General features: G+C 34.6%; 1 protein-coding gene across 2 annotated transcripts in view; it reads left to right on the forward strand.

Annotated features, from left to right (window-relative positions):
- The window catches only part of LOC102972156 (disks large homolog 2), a 768,935-nt gene that overhangs the window by 224,389 nt on the left and 520,519 nt on the right, over positions 1–24,027 (forward strand). The gene's annotated exons all lie outside the window — the stretch shown is intronic.

Here is a 24,027-nt window from a genome sequence, read left to right on the forward strand (position 1 = left end):
GTCAAGGAAATCAATACGCTTAATATGAACTCAGAGAAAGAAAGGGCAGATTTATGTAGGAATGTCCTTATAAGCAATGGCCTTAAAAAGATAAACCATTTATATTTTTCTATAAATTTTTAATCTTATTGAATCATCATGATTTGGCTGGCATATAAATTTTTTCTAATTTTTAAGATATAAATGGTGACTCTTCATTTAGTAAAATAGTAATATGAATGGTAATGATTAAACTGGTCTATCCTGAAATAAGTTATTATATTTTTATAATACTGTTGTGATTTGTTTTGATTTATAATACTCTCATGTGTTATACCCAAAAAATACTACATAACATTTTATCTTTGAAATAGTCAAAGTAAGTTAAAATTTATTTTTTTAAAGGCTCCCAAATCTCCTGAGATAACTGTAGTTACCCTGGGGAATCACATAAACAGTGAGATGAATCATTATATTAATTTTTTTTAAGAACAGTCATTTGGGTTCTCTTCAGAATGATGACATTTAATATTAGCTTAACAGTATTTCAAATATTTTATAAAAATCCAATAATTGGCTTAACAGTATTTTAAATATTTTTAGAATATTATGACTGGATAGTTAGTATATTATTTGAGTAATTATTTCTATTTCCCTTAAAATCTACTTAATCTCTAATGTTAAATGGGATTAAAAAGGAAATAAGTAACGGCACTGGTGGGTGGTATTTAAGATCTCAAACCCAAGAATCAGACGGGATTGAGTGTAAAAGCCTGGTTCAGCCACTTACTAGCAGAGTGATACTGGTTGGAACAATCCCCTCATTATTAAATTGGGATCATAATGGTAGTATCGTTCCCACAGGGTTTATGAGAATTTAACATTTAACTAAACCTTGCTGGTGGAGTGTAGCCTGCAGAGTCAAAGTGTCTAGGTTAGAACCTACCAAAGCACCTCACTAGTTGTTTGACCTTAAGCAAATCACTTAACCTCTCTGAGCCTTAATTTTCTCATCTACAAAATGCAGATAGTAATAGTACTTGCCCGTAGAAATGTGAGGATTAGATGAACCATTTCATGTAAAATATTTAGAATAGTGGCTGGCCCACATTGACTGCCAAACAAATATTACCTATATAAATGCATGCTATTTGTAGTATGCTTTACTACAGATGGCCTCAGCCTTTGCTATAATTGCTTGATAATGTAATGAAAATAAAGATCACTCTTGGGCTAAATTCAAATGCGTTAAAATCATATAATTAAATGGGGGGGGGGGAAGTAAGGCATTTGCTTACCACAATGTCTGGTGGTATGTGTTAGGGTCAGGCGTAAGGCAGGGTAAAGATAAGAGTCAGAGGCTAAAAAATTTTAGGAGTCAAAAGCTTTATCGGGAACTAAGGTCTCCGGCGAGGTTCCGTGACTCAGGGAGAGAGAGAGAGAGAGAGAGGAGTCAGGGAAGTTGCTCCCAGGTGTGGTGGGGTGGGGTTTTTAAGCTGCAGTGGTTCCGGGTTTAGGTCCAGATGGGCCTTTTTCCCATCAGGTCGTGCTGTCGCTTGGTGATTGTTTGACCTCCAATTCGTTCTGGCACACTACTAGGGGCTTTTCGTTGGGTTGAGCTGGCAAGATGGCCATCCCCTCTACTGTGGTTCCAAGGACATCCTAACAGTATGAAAGAAAAGACTTTGTAACCTACACATTTACTAACATCATATTTGCAAGGTGCTTTAAAGATAAATAATTTCAGCATTACACTATTTCTATTAAAAATATATACTATTTATGAGTAACAGGTAGGTATTTCTACAATTCAATTAACAGCAATTATTTAGCACAGCCCTAAAGCCAATACCGGTTTGAAGCACTCAGCAAAGTATTAGCATCCATTAACTGGCCTCCTGCTACCCCAGTCACTAGATGACCTCCAGCTGCTCAGCAGAGCAGTTCAAGGTTCTAGGGAATCCATGGCCAAAACTCTTAAATTTTATCAGGAACAGATTTTGGGGGTCTTTACCTTTGGTACTAGGAATCCCTCTGGCGGGCTTCCTCAGTCTGAATTGTTTTCTTCTGTGAGCCCGGAGTAGGGCAGGAATTGCCCTGGGACATAGAAAGGTGGAAATGGGGACAGGTGAGCATAATCCACCAAGAATACCCAGGCAATAACCCAAAGGTGAATGATAGGTTTCGTTTACTCAGACGTGGAGAACCAGGAAACTATTAGAACTAACCTTACATCCCAGAAAGCAGACTTCTGCCACATCCCTATAGAGGGTTGTGGGCCTGTTGTTCCTGTTCAAATTATGTTGAGTCACTCATACATTTTTGTACTGTCACCATACAGAGGTCACTGATGGAGATTTGTTTTTCTATACAAAATTTACTGACATACAAAAAAAGACATGGTTTTAGTCAGTGTTTAAATTCCTAATGCCTTTCCCAATGCCTAAAATACTGGAAGTGCTGAATCAGCAAATGGAATAATTAAATTAGGTTCTGCACTAAAGGTGATGATACTTTGCCATGTTAACTTCACTTGGCACCTTATAATTCTTTCCTTTTGAATGATGATGTATTTAAAATTAATTTCTACCAATGTTTGACTCATACTGTGGAAAGGGAAGACGAAGATGAATCAGATGTGATTCATGAAAGAATCAGAAAGTTCTCACGAGAGAAAAAGACATAAACTCAAGTAACTTTAATGCAAGGCAAAATGAAATCAGCCCTGTTATTGAGATTGTGTCATGATTCAACTTAACTAGGAGAGCCAAAATGCTCCAGAACATTTAAAAATTTATTTTTTTAAGTGTTTTAAACTCACAAACTGCGAGATCATGACCTGAGCTGAAGTCAGATGCTTAACCGCCTAAGCCACCCAGGCACCACAGCATACATTTTTTTAAGTTTATTTATTTATTTTGAGAGAGAGAGAGAGAGAGAGATCAGGAAAGGGGGAGAGAGAGAGGGAGAAAGAGAGAATCACAAGCAGGCTCAATGCTGTCATCACGAGCACAACTCGGGGCTGGATCTCACAAACAATGAGATCATGACCTGAGCCGAAATCAAGAGTTGGATGCTTAATTGACTGAGCCACCTAGGCACCCCAGATCATTTAAAATTTGACACGTGCTCACAGGTCCTTATCTGCCCTTCATTGAGCATGTAGGCACTCTCTACAGTCAGCATTAGCTCTCTTGCTAACTGGGCTAACTAGCCTTGATTATGTTTGTGTAATACAGAGCTAACTAGATATTTTCATTAGTCTTTCAATAATTCAAAGAATATTAAGTATTTGTTATGTTCCTGGCACAGAGGGTGAAAATGGAGATTCACAAAAAAAGTAGGAATAGTTCTTGCTCAAAGAGATGAAAGCCTGATTTAGAAAACACCTATAATTTAAATTGGGAAATATGCTAATGTGAATGTAAAAGATTGTAAAGTGGCCAGTTAAAGGGTCAAAGAAGACTTCTTTAAGGAAGTGCCACTTAAGATAAACCTTGAAAGAAGAAAAATAAGAGACACATAAAGAGTGGACGAGAGCCTCCAGACAAAAGTAAAATGTGTGTATGAAGTTTCTAAAATAGGAAAGATCTTGATACCGTTTAGGAAATGTAAGAAGTCAATCGTGACTGGTGTTTAATGATAGGATAATGAGTGACGTGAAATGATGTTGACAAGGTTAGGAGGGCCAGATCATGCACAGCCTTGTTGACTGTATTTTAAGATTTGTTATTTCATTTCAAGTGCAATGAGAAGTTATTACAAAACTTTCAGCTTGGGAGTGATATGATCAAATTAGTCATTTTGAGAAGATCATTTGGCTGCTGTGAAAAAAATGCATTGAAGGAGCAGGAGTGGGAGCAGAGATCAGTTAGATGTTACTTGGTGAAGGTAAAGAACAGTGGATGGAGTTAAGCTATATGTTGGAGGTATAGTTGATGCTACTTACTGATAAGTGGCACTTAAAATGTGGGGCATGTCTGAGGATGAGGCCCACTTTTCTAATTGAGCAGTTGAATGGATTCGGGTGCCATTTGTGAGACTGGGAAGACTAGGGAGGAACCCTTGTGGGGAGATCAGGAATTCACTTTTGGACATGTTGAGATGCTTGTGATACATTTGGAAAGGAGATCAAGGAGGCAGAACTGGAAAATACCTGTCTGAAATCTCTATCAGGTTAATATTCTGTATTTACCCTATGTCTTGTCAAATATCTGGAGTTGGGAAAATATCTGAATACTTCACTTTTCCCTTTTCATCAATAATCTTTAATATAAAAATCACAAATATGGTACTACATTAGCTATTTTTGAACAGTTATAATGAAAATAATATATTTTATAGAGGTTCTTAGTGTTTTGGGATTGGTTCTGGTTTTGGTTTTGGTTTGTTTATTTATGTTTTTTGAGGTTTTCTTGGTTTTTTTTTCTTCTTTGTATATCGATGCAATGTTAAGGGATCCTTGAAAACTAATTTGTGATAGAGTTAAATGTATAGTTTTCTAATTCCATATCCTTATGTTTATTCCATAATTGTACAAATTACTAATACTGAAATGACTTTTGATGTATGTGATTCTGTCTCAATAGCAGTGCTGATCTTCCCAATATACAACTAAAATCATCTGACTGGGTGATTTATGTCCATTTATTTTAGTAATTAATATTTGGGTAATATGAACTAATAATTTAGAATGTCTTTTATTAACAATATGTAAAAATTTGGGGCACCTGGGTGGCTCGGTCGGTTGAGCATCCGACTTCAGCTCAGGTCATGATCTCGCAGTTTGTGAGTTCGAGCCCCGCATCGGGCTCTGTGCTGACAGCTCAGAGCCTGGAGCCTGCTTCAGATTCTGTGTCTCCCTCTCTCTCTGTCCCTCCCCTGCTCACACTCTTGTCTCTCAAAGATGAATAAATGCTTAAAAAATTTAAAAAAATATGTAATAATTTCCCTAACCTCAGTTATAGATTTGGTCACTGCAAGCAGCTGGGGTGTCTGTTTGTGGACAGTTTAGAAAAAAAAAATGGGTAATCATGTATAGGAAGTAGCGATTAGCAAATTCATTTAAATTTGTCAAGCAACCAAAAATATTCAAGGAACAAAATCTGAAGTGGGCATATGGTTTCCCAGGAAATCAATTTACAATAAAAGTCTTTCTAGTGACTTTCCCAAGAACATTCTAAATTGTAATTTCTAACGAGCTGTATAATTAAACATGTGCAGACTTATTTGCTTCTATGGCCTAAGCCAAGGAAGCCTAAACTATATAAGAAATGAAATGTCTTCTTTTAAGATGTTCTTATTGCTTAAGGATTATACAGTTAGTTTAAGGCCAAGTTCTAAGATTGAAAATGTTAAGGCCATAACTTTGATAATATCCAAAAGTACACTTGCTTGCTTATTTTAGCCTCTTTATTTTTTAATAAAAACTGAGAGTCTAGTGAAAAAAATTCTATAATTCTTTATTATTTTAAAAAGTATTTTAAAATACGTTTTATTTTCTTTCACACACATATATGCATATATATAGCAGTTATATAGGTGTCTAATAAACTAAAAATGCAGTGAAGATTGTACCTCTCAGTCTTGTATAAGAAGTAAAATTAAGTATTAAATACCCTGACTACAAAAGTCATTATACTAATGACCATTTATAATGTGTATTCTTCAGTCATTAGAAAAGCCACATAGGCATTGTGAGGCTCCTGGGCACCTCTAAGTAGCAAGTGTCTTAACTGCTTTGTGCCCCACCTTCTTCATCTGCAAATAGATACAATTCTAATGTGTAATTTATAATGTTATTTTCAGCATAACAATTGTAAATTTTAAATACATGTTTATACTATTTTTACTCTTTATTATCATAATTGGCCCAAATTTGAATTAAAGCAAAGCACATACTCATCCCAGTGCTTTAAAAGAGCCTCTTTTAGTATTTTATTTAGCCTTGTTTTTTAGTAAGTATTATCTGTTGGCTTAATAAATTAAAAGTTAATTAGGGGCACCTGGGTGGCTCAGTCAGTTAAGCATCCCACTCTTGATCTCAGCTTAGGTCATGGTTTCAGCTTGTGAGTTCAAGCCCCACGTGTGACAGCACAAAGCCTGTTTGGGATTCTCTCTCTCCCTCTCTCTCTCTGCCCGTCCCCCACTCATTATCTCTCTCTTCCTCTCTCTCTCTCTCTCTCTCTCTCTCTCTCTCTCTCTCTCTCAAAATAAATAAATAAAAACATTTTTAAAAAGTTAATTAAAAGTTCTTAATATTCAGCAATTCCAGATGGAGCCAATATATATTTTTTGTGTATGATAACTCAGATTTCTGCATGCATATGCTTTCACACACACAAAATATTGGTGTTAGCATATATATGTGCACATATATTGTATATGCAGCTGTGTTTTCTCTAGTTCTATACAAATTTATTTCTAATGGGTCTGAGTTAATGATGTGGCATATCCATATATGTTTATATGTATATATTTTCCCTTAGTTTTCCTAGCATGGGCATATATTTCAGTAGACTCCATGTGTAGAAATATCTGCAAGCATGTTGAAACTGACCTCATAATGTCTCCTTAGCACCAACTTCACCACATGCCCTTCACCAGTGCAATCTTCTCTAGCTTCTGACCTCTCCAGTTAAAGGTTATCCTCATCACCAATTTAAAGAGCTAAGAATCCTTTTATTTTGATTCTTCTCTCTTCACTACTTTTATTAAATCAGGAACTGTGTCCTTTGGAAGTTTCCACCAATACAGCTAGTCTTGTCCTTTACCCCTTGGGTAAACTCCTAGCAGTGCTATTGCTGGGTCATAGGGTAGATCTGTTTTTAATTTTTTGAGGAACCTCCAAACTGTTTTCCAGAGTGGCTGCACCAGTTTGCATTCCCACCAACAGTGCAAGAAGGTTCCTGTTTCTCCACATCCTCTCCAGCATCACTGCTGAAATCAAGTCTCCTGATTTGTTCATTTTAGCCACTTTTACTGGCATGAAGTGATATCTCAGTTTCGTTTTGATTTGTATTTCCCTGATGAGGAGTGATGTTGAGCATCTTTTCATGTGCCTGTTGGCCATCTGGATGTCTTCTTTAGAGAAGTGTCTATTCCTTAAAAATCTCCACTGCCATTATTGTGGTGTCATATCTTCATCATGCCTTGTCTGATCTGCAATAGATTTCATTGTCAATCCCTCCCTCCCTGCTACATGCCCTTCCTAGATAAATCTTATAAAAATCACAGCTTTAGTCATTGCTTTCTCCTGCTTAGAAGTTTCTAGTAGTTGTTCATTGCCACTAGATAAAAAATCTAAATTTTTTTGCCATAGCACTTCATGCCCCCTATGTCCTCCCTGTCTTCCAGGGACAGAATTCCATTTCATCCTTCTCTTCTGACTTCTGTCATTCATGCATCTCCACATCCAAGGAAGCTAGATTCTGTACAATTTCTTAAACACAGGCCATACTCTCCTGCCTTTAGGGCTTTGCTCATCCCATTCCCACCTTTGGAATGCCTTTCCTTGCCACTATGACCATTGCTTGTCAAAATCATAGCCATTCCCCAAGAGTCTAGCCAGTTCAGTTTTGTCTCCTCATGAAATTATCCCATTTTGATCCAATTAGAAGCAGTTTTTCTCTTCTAAGAACTTCAAAAATGCTTTATTCCTGGGGTGCCTGGTGGCTCGATCAGTTGAGCATCTGATTCTTGATTTCAGCTCAGGTCATGATCTCATGGTTCATAGAATTAAGCCCTACATCACTCTGGGCTGACAGTATGGAGCCTGCTTGGGATTCTCTCTATCCCTCTCTCTTCACTCCCCCCCACACACACACACACATGAGCACGCTCTCTCTCTCTTTCTCTCATAATAAATAAATAAACTTTAAAATAAATGCCTATTCCTTTCTCTGTGTTCATTCTTTTGTTACCAGGCCATCCAAGTAGCCCATAGGGTATAGAAAGGATAGACATCAGCAACCTAAATTAAAGAGATAAGCAAACTGCTAATTCTAACACTTAAGACACTTAGTTATGATTTCTGCCCCAAATTGTGTTAAATTGAAAGCATTCAGTGAACACTGAAAAGGAAAGTACAAGCCCTAGAGTTAGTCTGTGACCAAACTCTGAGCAGTAAGTGGGAAGAATTGGGGTGGAGAGATAGAGGGGAGTCCAAAACAGTTCATGACTGTTGCAGCACTATGTCAGGCAGAAAAGGGAATGGCCAAGATGGAAGATGAATAATTTTATTGCCAGGAGGAGTCCCTTATGAATAAGACCCTTGCATTGGCCCATTTTTTCATACTTTTCAGTAATGATCTATTCAAGAGATTGGGACAAAACAGTATTTGAAGCATCTAGCACTTTGCTTAAGAGTCAGATTAATTGAAAACCAGTTTCCAAATTATTGATGATTTTTATTTTACTTTTTCTTAATAGCCTACTTGACAGATTTATTGTCCAGCTCGGTTAAACATTAATGTGGCACGCACCTGATATTACAGACAATTTCTCAAATATCTAACCTGAATGAAGTTTTTGGCATGTCTCTTATCTGCATATTCAATATATTTTTAATCTGTCCTTGTTCCTCCATCTACTCTTGTCTCTTCTTTCTCTGATACTAATATGGCTGGAGTGAACTTCCTCAGAGTTGATGTGAGAAACTCCTCTGACAGTTTTCAGAGATGGTTACTTGGTAAATTATTCTATAACTTGAATTTGGTATATAGGCATAGAGCTGCAGGTATTGTGCATACAATAAGTGTTCCATCGAATATTTAAATGAGGTAAGACTTTAGTTGAAAATAAATGCATCATCCTTACACATAGTACAGAAATTGCCTACACTGAAATCATTCTTTTTATTCCCTCTGTCCATGGATAGTTTTGCTCATGGTGTTTTCTACCAACTTGGACTACTATCACCTGACCACAATAATTCAGAAATGATTAAGATAGCAAAGTTTTCAGATGTCCAGAATGGAGCTGTTCATACCCAAGCAGTTCACCAGACCACTGGATGAAAACTGAACACAAAGGTTATGCAGCTGCTTTGAGGACTGGCACCCAAGCATACACTGCATCAAGGGATACCATACATTCCCCCTTTCTTACCATGGGGTATATTATAATGTATATTCATTTTTAATGCATACGCAAGTTATGTCTCTGAATGCAAAATGAAGTTTACTCTTTACTTAGGCCAATGTCTTGGACTCTGAGAGCTAAGTGGCAGGTAGACCAATCTGTGGTGAAGGACTATTCTGAATAATGGTTTGATTCTTAATAAACACAAATAGCAAATTCAGATGTTTGGCATGAGGTCTCAAAACACTACATTTTCCTTTTGTTGCTAAATTTTTTCAGTGCTTTTGAATTACCAAACTTGTTCCCTTGAGTACACCGGGAGATTTGCCTGACTGTATGTGTAGTGAAACCTCTTATTGAAATATAATGTTCAGAGTCAAAGAGAAAATGCCTATTTGTGTTAAGCCAGAGAAATAGTCTTCTTGGAAATATATTGTGCCTAAATTACCACTTTGTCTCCCAAAAGAACAAATCCTTTTTTTTTAATTGGACAAAGGACAATAACATTTAATGAGTTCACCTTGTTCCCAAGCACCTACTGTAGAATTTCTTGAGTCTGTACATATTTCTGGATAAAAGGTATGTCCTTGTGGATTGGGAAGTCTCTCTAAGGTAGTATTTAGTCAGTCTTAAAAATGATATCTGTAAAAAAGCTCTCTCCTGAAATCTTCTAGCAAATGACCTATTCATGAAAAAAACAAACTACAGATACTGCCACTATAATACTTTTATCGTGTATATTCTGATATTATAGGAGAGTAAAACAATTGCTTACTTTTGCTAAATTCTTTTGGAAATTAAGGAATTATGCCCCACTTCTCATTTGCCCTTTGAGGCTAACATGTGGCCTCTGGTTATTTTCTTAGTTTACTTCTTTGCTGTTTAGATCTAGTTCAGAATGTTTAATGATACTTATGATTAATGGCTCTTTAAAAAATCTTTAAAGTCAAAATTATTTTACCCTGAAAATTGCAGATTTCAAAAATGCATTGTAGTAGATGTAGCTTTGATTTTTTGACATTCAAAAGTTTTATAACTCACACAGCACACACTGTTTACCTAGTTGTGAATATTTGCTGAGGTAAATATTTACCTATATAGCACTTTTTAAGGTTTTCAAAGGAAATGCATTGCCATGGTAAATAATGTGACCATAAATCTTTCCAATTTATGATCAGTAGCAAAGCAATTTTATTAAGATTGAATAGCACCTTAGTTTAAACCCTTTCTTTATCTAACTCTTAAATGGGAATATTAAGTAGCTGCCTTGGTTATTGTGAGAATTTAATGAGATCCTGGGTACATCTTAGTGCCCAAAAAGTTTAAGTGTTCTTCTTCCTTATTTACTTTTTTAAGAAGCAAATACATGAAGAAAATAATCTCCATTCAATCAATACTTTATTTCAAAACCATTTATTAAGCTAGCCAGTTCAAAATGGTGAATCAAAAGAATGTCAGTAAATAAAGAAGTTTTTGGCTTTTCTCCCAAATACCTTCTCAGATTACAAGACTAGACTGCAATAACACAGTCCTCTTTTGTCTGGGAGTAGCTTCATGCTAAATTCATCACAGTCCCCTAACTAAATCCATTTTGGTTCTCTAACTCATCAACCAGCATACATTAAAATCTCCTCCTCCTATGGAACATTGAGATTCAATAAAATTAAAGATTGTGGTATTTTTTATTCATGAACCATGACTCCAAGTGCCATTAGCTGTCAGCCAAAGCCTGTACTACATGGACTTTATCTCTGAGCATAATTCGATTGCAACTAGATGCCTTGGACACTTTATCCCTTACAGAAAAGTTGATAGAAAATAAAAAATAAAATCCCTGCTTTTAAACTCTGTAAAAAATGCCAACTTAGGGATTTGTAAACATGAAATATGTATTGTTTGTCCAGTTCTGATATCCTAGCAAGGATCCACTGAAAGTTGGAAATTTGCACAATAAGGACGATATTAGGAAAAGTTGAGAATTATCAGTCAAGGCTAAAAAGAGAGAAGTTAGGAAGAAGGAAAAAGTAAAACTAAGAAAGAAACAAATGAGGCACATTAACTCAGTGAGTCAGTCCCTTATAGTAATGAATGAAGAAAGTATATATAATTTCTTTGGTATAGGCCATTAATCTTAAGAAGAAAGACTTCAACAGGTGCTTCACAGGAACCCAAAAATATTTTGTGAATATTCATGAGTAGCTGAGTCATATGGGAAAATTTAGCCTTCATAGATCCATTTATTTGAATAAACTGAATGTGGTACCTACCAGTTTTTAAAAATCATGATAATATTGATGTGTAAGAATTCTTAAGTGTCAAATATTCTAATCTCTCAAAATGAACATACATTCATTCATGTATTTAGCAAGACAGTAATTGAACACATTTTAATTATGTGACTACAAGTTGCAAATAGAGACATGGTGTACCCTCAAGGGAGACAGTGGTCCCAGTATAGTGTGTGGAATATACATATATATAATAATTATAGTACCACCAGATAAATATATACACAGGTTTTTGCAAAGAAGCCTTGACCAAGACTTCAACTTCTGCTTTAATGCTCTGGGAAAAAAACAGCCTTCCAACACTGGTGATAGCTATTTACTTGGGAGACTCCCCCATTCACTGGATTCCCCTCACCTCCTAAAATTGAGCTGAAATCTGTAATTCCTTTGAAATTGTCTATTAATCTTATTTCTACCCTCTCCAGCTATGACAGACAACTCGTCAAAGGAGACCCCTTCATTTATTTGTAGGCCACTGTCAAATCTCAATTTAGGCCTCTTTCCTTTAGACTAAGGAACCTTCACTTATTAACCATTCTTGATACATCATGATTTTCAGACCCTCTATTTTATTGTTTGCATCCTACAAATTTCTCAAGTTTTTCAATATCCCATCTAAGTGACAATATATAGAATTTATATAGAAATCCGTTGATATGTTTGTGTGTACAGCCCATGGTGAATAGAGTTTTAATATGTGAGCTCTATACTCTGTTTATTTAATATAATATAAAGTTGTATTACCTTTGTTTTTAAGACTCTTTTTTTGGCTCTATCCAAATTATATATTTGGGTATGTAAGTATTTTATATGAACTACTGGCTAATATATATATATTATTTTATATTTTAGAATAATTTATTTTTATATAAATTTATAAATTTAGATTTATCTTTATTAAATGTAAAATTGTTGGACTGAGCCTAGCATCAAGACCTGTTGATATCATTCTTGACAGTAATTTAACCATCCCCTATATTAGTATCCTTTTCTCATTTGTGTCCATTATAGGTGACCTAAAGGTAGATAGATGGATAGAAGGATAATTAGAAACAGGATGGAATTTGGCAGGGACACGTATTGCCCAGCTCACCTAAATATGAAAGTGAATCCCACATATATAAGAAAAGACTGAGAATAAAAATAACAAAAAGATAAATATATAAGTAATGCCTGTTTTTTAATCATTATATTTTACATCTGAATCTAACATAACACTGTATTTTAATTATGCTTCAAAATATAATAATAATAATAATAATAATAATAATATCTGTAGGCACAGTTTTCCATGCAGCAGAATATATGTATTATTAAAGAACTAGTTTCCAGGTTATGAGACCAGATTAATGTTATTTGTTCTCAGAAATTCTATCCTCCAATAACTCACAAAATGAATAACACGTAAGGAAAATCACTAACAACAAAAAAATTATTTTCTAACAGTGACGAAAGAAGGAATGAAGCACAGCTTAATATGATACTCTTAAAAAACTGTGATAAAGGGCAGAAACAGTAGTATAGAGGCTTAGAAAGGCTCCCATTCTCCTTCCCCACTCCCATTCCCCTCCTGAAACTAGGTTGGTGACTGACAAAATCCTGAGACTTCTTGCTGATACCAGTAAATCTGGAGAAGAGCACATTGAGCCTTGCCTTTTTCAAAGGGTAGTTGAAATTTACCACTGGGAGTATCTAAAGTGGGGAAAGTGAGCAGTAGAGCTGATATTCTCTGCTGGAAGTGGAAGTTCTGTAAACACGCCCTGAATTAGAGAAATTACCCAAGTACATTACATTGGTGTAGAACATTGAACAAGAATCTCCAAGATAGGAGAATTTGGGTGTTCTAAGAAAAATGACACACTTGAGTACAGCCTCTACTGAGCCCTCCCCCAACTGCTTCCCCATTTGTTGCTCCAGGTGCAGAAGCAATTAGAACACAAAATATCTAGATTCCCCCACTGTAACTCAGAAGGAAAAACAAAATGTTCATAGGCATAAATGAAAAAAGTAAACTAGTCACATATATCAGAACAAATAGTGTCTAATTGAACTACCCAATCATGAGCAGGATGCAAACATTTTAATAACTCTGTAAACATACTATAATCAAAATGAAAAAGATCATCATTACAATCTAATTTATTAAGCACTTATTATATGTTAGGTACTTATATATGGATAGCACTTCTTATATGTTCTAAGTGTTATATATATATTCATCCTTGTAAGAATTCCTGTGTGCTGCTTTTAATACATATGCAGATATGAGATTCAATAATTTCCCAAGAATTATATAGTGACAGGGACAGTATAAATTGTCTGGCTCCAGAACTTGTGCTATTACCCCTAGGTGATCTTAGTCTTTATAACATGCAAATAAAAGGAAGAAAGAAATAAGACAAATAGCTCAAACTATAATTCAAGGAACAGAAATAAATTACTCATGATTCATGCTATAGAAGAACTTAAGGAAATAAATTCAATAAAATAAGTACTAAAAGACAAAATGATAAAACTACAGATTGAACTGCAAAGAAAAATTGCACACCTGAGGAATCCAATAAAGGACCTAAATAGCATCTTTACAGAACTCATGAATATATCATAAACAGTAAGAAAAAAATAGATGTCACTGAAGTTAGTGACAAAGAACAAAGCTTGAGATAATCATAGTGAGCATAAACTTAAAAAAATAATAAAGGAAGAAAAGAATACTCTAACACTACATCAAACAGGTACTGCAGAGCTTTGAGAAAAAGAGCTGGTGGCCCAAGGTGTCCAGACGAGCCAAGGGTTGAAAAGATACATCATTAGCCATGCAAATTTGCTTAAATATGCCCTTTATCACAGCCATTGTTTGCGTTGTTCCAGATATAAGTTTGATTATGAACTGAGGAAGTGAAAAAATATTTTTATTTGTGATGGTAAACCATTGTGATGAAAGAATTCAGTAAGGTAGCCAGGTATAAAACTCATATACAAAAATCATTCAGCATATAAATATAGGCACATATATAAAGTAACCAACTAAAAGACATAATGGAAGAAAATATACCATTTACAATAGCAACAAAAATGATAAATACTTAAGAATAAACTTTTTGAGAAACGTGTGATTTATGTAAAGGTAACTTTAAAATGTTACTAGGAAATGTACAAGAAGGGAACACCGTTATACATCATTGGAAAGGAAGATGCACCATTAAAAATGTCAGATTTCAGTTTCATACTAAAAATTTAAAGCAAAAATACCAATGAAAAAAATGTGAACCAGAAAAACTTATTCTAAAGTTTATATGGAAAAATCAATTTGCAGGAATAGTGAAGAAAATTCAGGAAAATAAAACTAATGAAATATGTCCAGATATTAAACCATATTATAAAGCTATGATAATTAAAAAGTAAAAAGATCTATCAAAATAAAAGACCGAAAAACCCAAAACTAGACAAGGCACATAAAGAAATTCAGTATATGATAAAGATGGCATTTTGAATGAGGAGGAAAAGATGGATTGTTTACTAAATCATGTTGGGAAAACTGCATCTATTTTTTAAAAGAATAAAATTGTATCTTCATAATCTAAACCCAAGTAAGCTGTCACTCAATCAAATGTTTATCCTTAAAAATGAAAGCATAGAGATGGTAGAGATGGGTAAATTGAACTGAAGTAAAATTATGAACTCTTGTTGACTAAAAGAGAGTGAAAAAGAGGGGCACCTGTATGACTCAGTCAGTTAAGCATCTAACTCTTGGTTTTAGCTCAGGTCATGGACTCACATTTCGTGAGTTCAAGCCGCACATTGGGCTCTGTGCTAATAGTGCAAAGCCTGCTTGGGATTCTCTCTCTCTGCCCCTCCCCCACTTGCTCTGTCTCTCTCAAAATAAATAAATTTAAAATAATGATAATAAATAAACAAAAGAGAGTGAAAAAGAAAAGCTACAGAGTGGAGAAAATGTTCCCAATAAAGCTATCACACTTGTGTACAATAGTCAATCTTACTCATAATGAAAAACTGTGACTTAAAGTACGAGATACCATTTTTTATCTGTCAAACTGTCGACATTCCAAAAACTGTGACAATGCACTGTGTTGACATGTATGGAGAAGGAAACTGATTCTCATTGTTGGTGAAGTATAAACTGTTCCATTATCTTGAAAAGCAGTGTTAAAATACCTCCAGCTTTTTAAATGCTTAAACCATTTGGTGTTGTGATTAGTGATTGCACTTTTAGGAATTCATCCTATAAATGAACTTGCATATGTGGGACATAAATTTAATTGCAACAATAGCTCTAGTATCAAAAAATGGAAACAACCTAACAACCTAACAAAAGAACCTAACAAAACAACCTAACAAAAGAAGAATGGGTACAATTACAATACATCCCTATATATAATGCCAATTATCTGTTTAAAACATGAGGAGCTCTGTATGTACACTTAAGGAACAAAATCCCACATATATTGTTACCACATACATAGTGCAGGCAATATACATGTTTTACCATTTATGCAAAAGAAAAATGAATATAAACAATATGCTTGTGTATACGTAGAAGACATCTAGAAAAATAACTGGTAATAGCAGTCACCCCTACAGAAAAACTATGTGGGAGGAAAAATTACATTTTTTACCTTTAGAACTTTCTATTATGTGCATATATTATGTACTTTAAAATAATAAAAACATAAGTTGTAAGAGAAGAGCAAAGTTTAGAAATGGAAGGATGAGCAGATACACCAAGAGAAATAGGCTTGGCAATATTAATTCCAGAAATACAGAATTCAGGTTTTTTTTTTATTTTAAAGTGCTTATTTATTTTCTAGTTATAAAAAGTAAAAATCACTATGTGTAATGAAATTATAACCAGTCATAAGAAGTACCATTAACATTTATAAAACTAAAAGCATAAAGTATGACACCATATAGCTAAAACATGGAGAGGAGTAAAGAATGGGTTCAAACTTAAGTGATTGTCAACTTAAGATAAACTGCTATCTGCATAAGATGTTACATACAAACCTAACAGTAACCACAAATCAAAAACCAGTAATAGATATGCAAAAAATAAAGAGAAAGGAATCCATTTATATCACTAAAGAAAGCCAACTTAGGGAGAAAGAAGAGAGAAGGGAAGAAAGGAACAGAGAAGATCCACAAAAACAAATACAAAACCAAACAAAAAGGCAATAAATACATACCTATCAATAATTACTTTGAATATAAAGGGACTAAGTGCTCCAGTCAAAAGACATAGGGTAACAGAATGGATAAAAACAAAACAAAACAACCAAGACTGTATGCTGCCTACAAGAGAATCACTTCAGATCTAAGGACATATGCAGATTGAAAGTGAGGGGAATGGACAAATATTTATCATGCAAATGGATGTGAAAAGAAAGCCACTTAGAATATTTATATTAGACAAAATTGCCTTTAAAACAAAGACTATAACAAGAGACAAAGAAGGACACTATATAGTTATTAAGGGGACAATCCAGCAAGAAGACATAACAATTGTAAATATTTATGCACCCAAAACAGAAGCATCTGAGTATATAAAACAGTTACTGACAAATAAAAAGGAAATAATCAACAGTAATATAATAATAGTAGGGGACTTTAATACCCCACTTACATCAATAGACAGATCATCCACATAGAAAACCAACAAGGCAGCAGCAGCTTTGAATGATATACTGGACTAGATGGATTTAATAGATATATTCAGAATATTCCATCCCACAACAGCAAAAACACATTATTTTCAAGTGCACATAAAACATTGTCCAGAAAAGATCACATATTAGGTCACAAAACAAGTCTCAAGGAATTAAAAAAGATCAAAGTCATACTATGCTTCTTTTCTGACCACAACAAAATGAAACTGGAAATCAACCTCAAGAAGAAATCTGGGAAGACCACAAGTACATGAAGGTTAAATAACATGCTACTAAACAATGAATGGGTCAACCAATAAATCAAAGAGGAAATCAAAAAGTACATGGAAACAAATGAAAATGAAAACACAGTGACCCAAAATCTTTGGGGTGCAGAAAAGGTGGTTCTAAGAGGAATGTTTACAGCAATACAGGCCTACATCATGAAGCAAGAAAAATCTCAAATAAACATACTAACCTTAAACCTAAAGGAGCTAGAAAAAGAAGAATAAACAAAACAAATCCAGCAGAAGGAAGAAAATGAACAAGATTAGGCAGAAATAAATGATATAGACACTGGGGAAAAAAACAATAGCAAAGATCAATGAAACAAGAAGTTGATTCTTTGAAAAAGTCAATAAAATTGATAAGCCTCTATTTAGCCAGACTCATAAAAGAAAGAAAGAAAGAAAGAAAGAAAGAAAGAAAGAAAGAAAGAAAGAAAGAAAGAAAGAAAGAAAGAGGAAAGAGAAAGAAAGAAAGAAAAGGAAAGAAAAGAAAAAGAAAAGAAAGTGGAATGGGTACTCAAAATCAGAAACAAAAATGGAGAAATAGCAATCAACATCACAGAAATACAAAGGATTATAAGAGAATATTATGAAAAATAATAAAATAAAGTCAACAACCTAGAAGAAATGGATAAATTTCTAAAAACACAACCAACCAAAACTGAATCAGGAAGAAATGGAAAATGTGAACAGACTGATTACTGGCCAGGAGATTAAATCAGTAATCAAAAAACTCCCAGCAAACAAAAGTCCAGGACCAGATGGCTTCACAGGTGAATTCTTTCAAACATTTAAAGAAGAATCAATGCCTATTCTTTTCAAACTTTTTCAAAAGAGGAAGAACAACAAGAACAAGAACAAGAACAAGAACAACAACAACGACAACAACAACAACAACTTCCAAATTCATTCTATGAGGCCAGAATTAACCTGATTTTAAAACCAGATAAAAGACAACAAAAAACAAGAACTATAGGCCACTATCTCTGATGAACATAGATGCAAAAATCTTCAACAAAATATTAGCAAACTGAATCCAACAATACATTAAAGAATCATTTACCATGATCAAATGGGATTTATTCCAGGGATGCAAGAGTGATTCAATATTCACAAATCAATCAGCATGATACATCACATCAACAAGAGAAAGGATAAAAAATATGTGATCATTTTAATAATTCCGAAAAAGCATTTGACAAAGTACAGCATCCATTCATGATAAAAACCCTCAGCAAAGTAGGTTCAGAGGGAACATACCTCAACATGATAAAGGCCATATATGAAAACCCATAGCTAATATCATCTTCAGTGGGGAGAACCTGAGAGCTTTTCCCTGAAGGTCAGGAATAAAACAAGGATGTCTATCCTCACCACTTTTATTCAACTTGAAGTCCTAGCCACAGCAATCAGACATAAGAAAGAAATAAAAGGCATCCAAATTGGTTAGGAAGAAGTAAAACTTTCACAAACTGAAGATGGCATGATACTATATATACTATATATAGTATAGTATAGTATAGTATAGTATAGTATAGTATAGTATAGTATAGTATAGTATAAGTTGATGGTCACTTTAGTTTGAACCCTAAAGACTTCACCAAGAAACTACTGGAACTGAAAAATTAATTCAGTAAAGTTGTAGGATACAAAAATAATGTACAACAATGTGTAACACTTCTATACAATAATAACAAAGCAGCAGAAAGAAATTAAGAAAACATTCCAATTTGCAGTTGCACCAGAAAGAATAAAATACCTAGGAATAAACAACCAAAGAGGTAAAAGACCTGTACTCTGAAAACTCTAAAACATTAATGAAAGAAATGGAAAGACATTCCATGCTCATGGATTGGAAGAACAAATATTGTTAAAATGTCTATAATATCCAAAGCCATCTACAGATTTAATGCAGTCCCTATCAAAATACCAACAGAGTTTTTCACAGAACTAAAACAAACAATCCTAAAATTTGTATGGAACCACAAAAGACCCCAAATACCCAAATCAATCTTGAAAAAGAAAAACAAAAGTGGATGTATCCAGATTTCAAGTTACATTACAAAGCTGTAGTAATCAAAACAGTATGGTACTGTCACAAAAATAGACACATGGACCAATAGAACAGAATAGAAAGCCCAGAAATAAACCCACAATTACATGGTCAGTTAATCTTCAACAAAGGAGGCAAGAATGTGCAATGGGAAAAAGACAATCTCTTCATCAAATGGTGTTGGGAAAAATGGACAGCTACATGCAAAAGAATGAAAGTGGACCACTTTCTTGCACCATGCACAAAAATAAACTCAAAATGGAATAAGAATCTAAATGTGAGACCTAAAAACATAAAAATCCTAGAAGAGAGCACAGACAGTAATTTTTTCTAACATTGGTCATAACATCTTTCTAGATATGTCTCCTGAGATAAGGGAAACAACAAAAAAATAAATAAATTATTGGGACTACATTAAAATAAAAAGCTTCTGCACAGCAAAGGAAACAACCAACAAAACTAAACAATACCTTGCTGAATGGGAGTAGACATTTGCAAATAATGTATCAGATAAAATATTAGTATCCAAAATATGTAAAGAACTTACAGAACTCAACACCAAAAAAACTCAATCCAATTTTAAAATGGGCAAAAACATGTACAGGTATCTTCCAAAGAAGACATCTCACAGACACATGAAACAGATACATGAAAGATGCTCAACATCACTCGTCATCAAGGAAATGCAAATAAAAACCACAATGAGATATTACCTCACCCCTATCAGAATGGCTAAAATAAAAAACCTGAGAAACAACAGATATTGGTGAGAATCTGCAGAAATAGGAACCCTAATTCACTGTTGGTGGGAATATAAACTGGTACAGCCATTGTGGAAAACAGTATGAAGTTTCCCCCCCCCCCAACATTAAAAATAGAACTACCCTATGATCCAGCAATCACACTACTGGGTATTTACCCAAAGAATACAAAAGCACTTATTTAAAGGGATACATACACCCCTATGTTTATAGCAGCATTATTTACATTAGCCAAGATATGGAAGCAACCTAAGTTTCCATCAAGAGATGAATGGATGAAGAAGATGTGGTGTATATATATGGAATATTATTCAGTCATAAAAAAGAATGAAATAATGCTATTTACACCAACATGGATGGATTTAGAGAGTATAATACTAAGCAAAATAAGCCAGTCAGAGAAAGACAGATACCATCTGATTTCATGCATGTTTAAAATTTAAGAAACAAAGCAAATGAACAAAGGGAGGAAAAAAAAAAAAGGAAACAAACCAAAAAAACAAACTATTAACTATAGAGAACAAACAGATGGTTTCCAGTGGGGAGGTGGGAGGAGGGTATGGGCAAAATAGGTGAAGGGAATTAAGTGTACACTTATTTTGATGAGCACTGAGTAATATATAGAATAGTTGAATCACTGTATTGTGCACCTGAAATGAATATAACAGTGTGTGTTAACTGCCCTGGAATTAAAAAAAAAAAAAAAAGCTAAACTAAAATCATTAAAAATTCATGAAGAAATGAAAAGAAATACCACATGATATTGTAACTTGAAAGATGTTTGATTAGGAAGGGAAATGCTAAATGGATTTAGCTTCATTCAACAGACATCTAGTTTACTATCTTTTGCATGCACCATGGAATATAAAAATTAGTAAGACATTTCTCTCTCCTTCAATGTCTGTGATATAATTATTTGGGTCTTTAAAAGTACAATCCGTCCATCAGAACTGTCTTGAACTATGGTTTTGTACACTGAAATCATTATGCTATCTAAACAGTCTGAAGACTCTCATCTGAACCGAGATGGATCAAAACTATTGTTTTCCCTGTCTCTCAAGCCTGCTTCTCTCTCATGAAAAGAAACCAGACTTTTTTTGATGGATCTTGTCTTCAGACACATCAACTGTTTTTTTCTTTGATGCGCTCTCTATTCTTTCCCAGGTGTTTGCACTTTGATTTTCTGATGAATTGAAGTAGTGTGTGGATCTTCTTTAAAACTTTAGATGTTAGAACAAAAGGGGCTTAATTTTTAAAAGTCTTCTCTCTATGCTTAAAATTTACAATAAAATTGATATTTTTCTTATTTGTTTTTTAGAAAGCTAACTCTCTGAGTCTCTGCATTTACATTAACTAATAAAAGATTCTTTTTGGTCTACTATCATGTGGATTACTTCACTGCTCTAAATAGTACAGCAGTGTATTCGTTTGCTTAATTATCTGTCATTCACATTTCTATCCTGCATTGTTACTGGCAATAAGCATTTTAGATGGCCCCAGCAAGATTGGTAGTGATCATTTCCTGATGGCTTCTTTAGGTCAGACTTAAGAAGGGTTATACTTTGGATGAGTGCTGGCAAGCCAAATATGACAGATGAGTGTTTGGCAGCTTACCAATTGTCTGATGAAATGGAATTCTAAATCTTTCTTTCAGCACTTGGAAATTAGTCTCCATTCATTCACAAGAGGCACCGTGACCCAATCAATGGGGAGTTGTTCCTGGTTACTTTGCTCATTAACTTATCTGGTATAGTTCCTCAGTGTTATAAATCACAACTTCTAAAACTTTTACCTGGGCCTTTCTCTTATAACTTTTCTTAAGAAAACTGTTGTGGTTTTGGGGCACCTGGGTGGCTCAGTCAGTTAAGCATCCTACTTCAGCTCAGGTCATGATCTCAGTGAGTTTGAGCCCTGAATGGTGCTTACAGCTCAAAGACCCAGACTCAGAGCCCGCTTCAGATCCTCTGTCCCTGTCTCTCTACCACTCCCCCACTCACGCTCTCTCTTTCTTTCTCTCAAAAATAAATAAACACTTTAAGAAAAGAAAACTCTTGCAGTTTTCAAAAAGTTAAACAAAACTCGTTGTGGACATTTGTTATAAATTCAATACAATTTCTTGAGAGTAAAACATAACTGTTAAGAATAGTACCAGAAAAAATAAGGAATACTTAATTGGGAAAAGCTTCAGCTGTCCTCTGGCTATTTGTATTCATGATGCCTTTGAGTTAATAGCAGTGACAGGATTAGATAAGACATCTCATAGAGTGAAGCATTTGATCCATTAGACAATATTTTTAAAAACAGATTGAGACTACTGCCTAATTTTTTCTACCTTGATTCTCAAATGCTAGCACTAACATTTCATTTTCGTGAAGGATATCAGATACCTTATCAGGAAAAATCTACTTTGGCTTTTCAATAATGTGCTCTCAAAATTTAATCTGTGAAGATATACAAGAATATAAATTTAGGAAAGGAAATTATAGAGGTTTTTAAACATTTTCTTTCTATAACCTCTAAAGCCTAGAGTTCCCTAGGACTCGGTGTTGGTACCTCCTTATTTCTCTAGCTACCTCTCCTCCTATGTATTCTCATCTGGTCCTATGGTTTTAATTTCCATCCTTACACTATATATTTAGTATAGTTATCTTCATGATATATATCTAATAGACATTTCAAGGTTAACATATACAAAACGTAACTCTTAATTTTATTTTTCATAACGAGCCCCTCCGGGAGTCTTCCTTTGTTGATTAGGACAAAAATGTATTAGAAGTTATCCTTGATTTTTCTTTCTTACCCACACCCAGTATTCAATACATTAACAAGTCCTGCCAACTCAACTTTTAAAATAAATCTTAAATTGAGTCACTCTCACTTTTCTTTTTATCAACTCTGCTCTTGCTGTGATAATCCAGACCACCATCTCCTCTTGCCTAGACTACTCTAATGGTGTTCAAACTAGTCTCTTTTTCTACTTTGCCTCTTCTACAATATATTCTCCATAGAACAGCCCAAGTGATTTTTTTTAAGGCTTAGATTGTATCAACTCAACCTGCTGCCTCAAACTGTCCAGTAGCTTCTCTTCCCACTTAAATCTAAGACTTTACAGTAGTCCACACTCCTCTGGCTACCTCTTTGACTTCATCTGTCAGTCTCCCTTTCCCTGTGAGGCTAATAGGATCATGCTGGCTTTCTTGCTGCTGCTCCAAAGTTCTAAGCAGGTTTCTGCCTAGGGCTTTTGCACTTGCACTTTCTTCCTGGAACACTCTGCCCCCATGATATTCATGTATTTTTTTCCCTTCCTTTTTTCAGGGTTTTATTGTGCCTCCCTGAACATGTACTTCCACCAGGCATTATATCAAAATTCTATTCATTTCTTTATACTAGAATATAAGCCCCAGGAGGGCAGAGAATTTTGTTTTGTTCATTGCTATACCTCCAAGTACCTATAACAGCAGCTCTCATAAAGTATTCAATAAACGCTTGGTGAATAAGTGAGAAAAATACTTAAAGAGTTGTAATACAAAAGAATTATGTTCATCTCAATGGTAGAAGTAGGCAGAGTATGTTATGGGGTAGCAGATCTTGGCTTAATGAAAAGAAACCCTTGAAAACAATAAGAACTCCCAGACACTAGAGCACAGAGCCTCATAAGAAATGTGGTGTGCTCTGTTATCACAAGTGTTCAACCAGAGGCTGGAGGGATCTTGCTCTGGAGAGGAGCTCCAACTAGGTCATCTGTTAAGACCTCTTCACTTCTAGGAGTCCAGGTTGGTAGAGAGAGAAAGTAAAGCTTGCATTTGATTAGTTGAAGAATGTAAGCATGAGGCAATTTATTTATAATACAAATACTTTAGATAACACTGCAAAGGTTCCCTGGAAAAGACATCCATGATCTATTTGAGGATACCA

This window comes from Panthera tigris, chromosome D1 (genome assembly GCF_018350195.1).
Source record: "Panthera tigris isolate Pti1 chromosome D1, P.tigris_Pti1_mat1.1, whole genome shotgun sequence".
Taxonomy (NCBI): domain Eukaryota; kingdom Metazoa; phylum Chordata; class Mammalia; order Carnivora; family Felidae; genus Panthera; species Panthera tigris.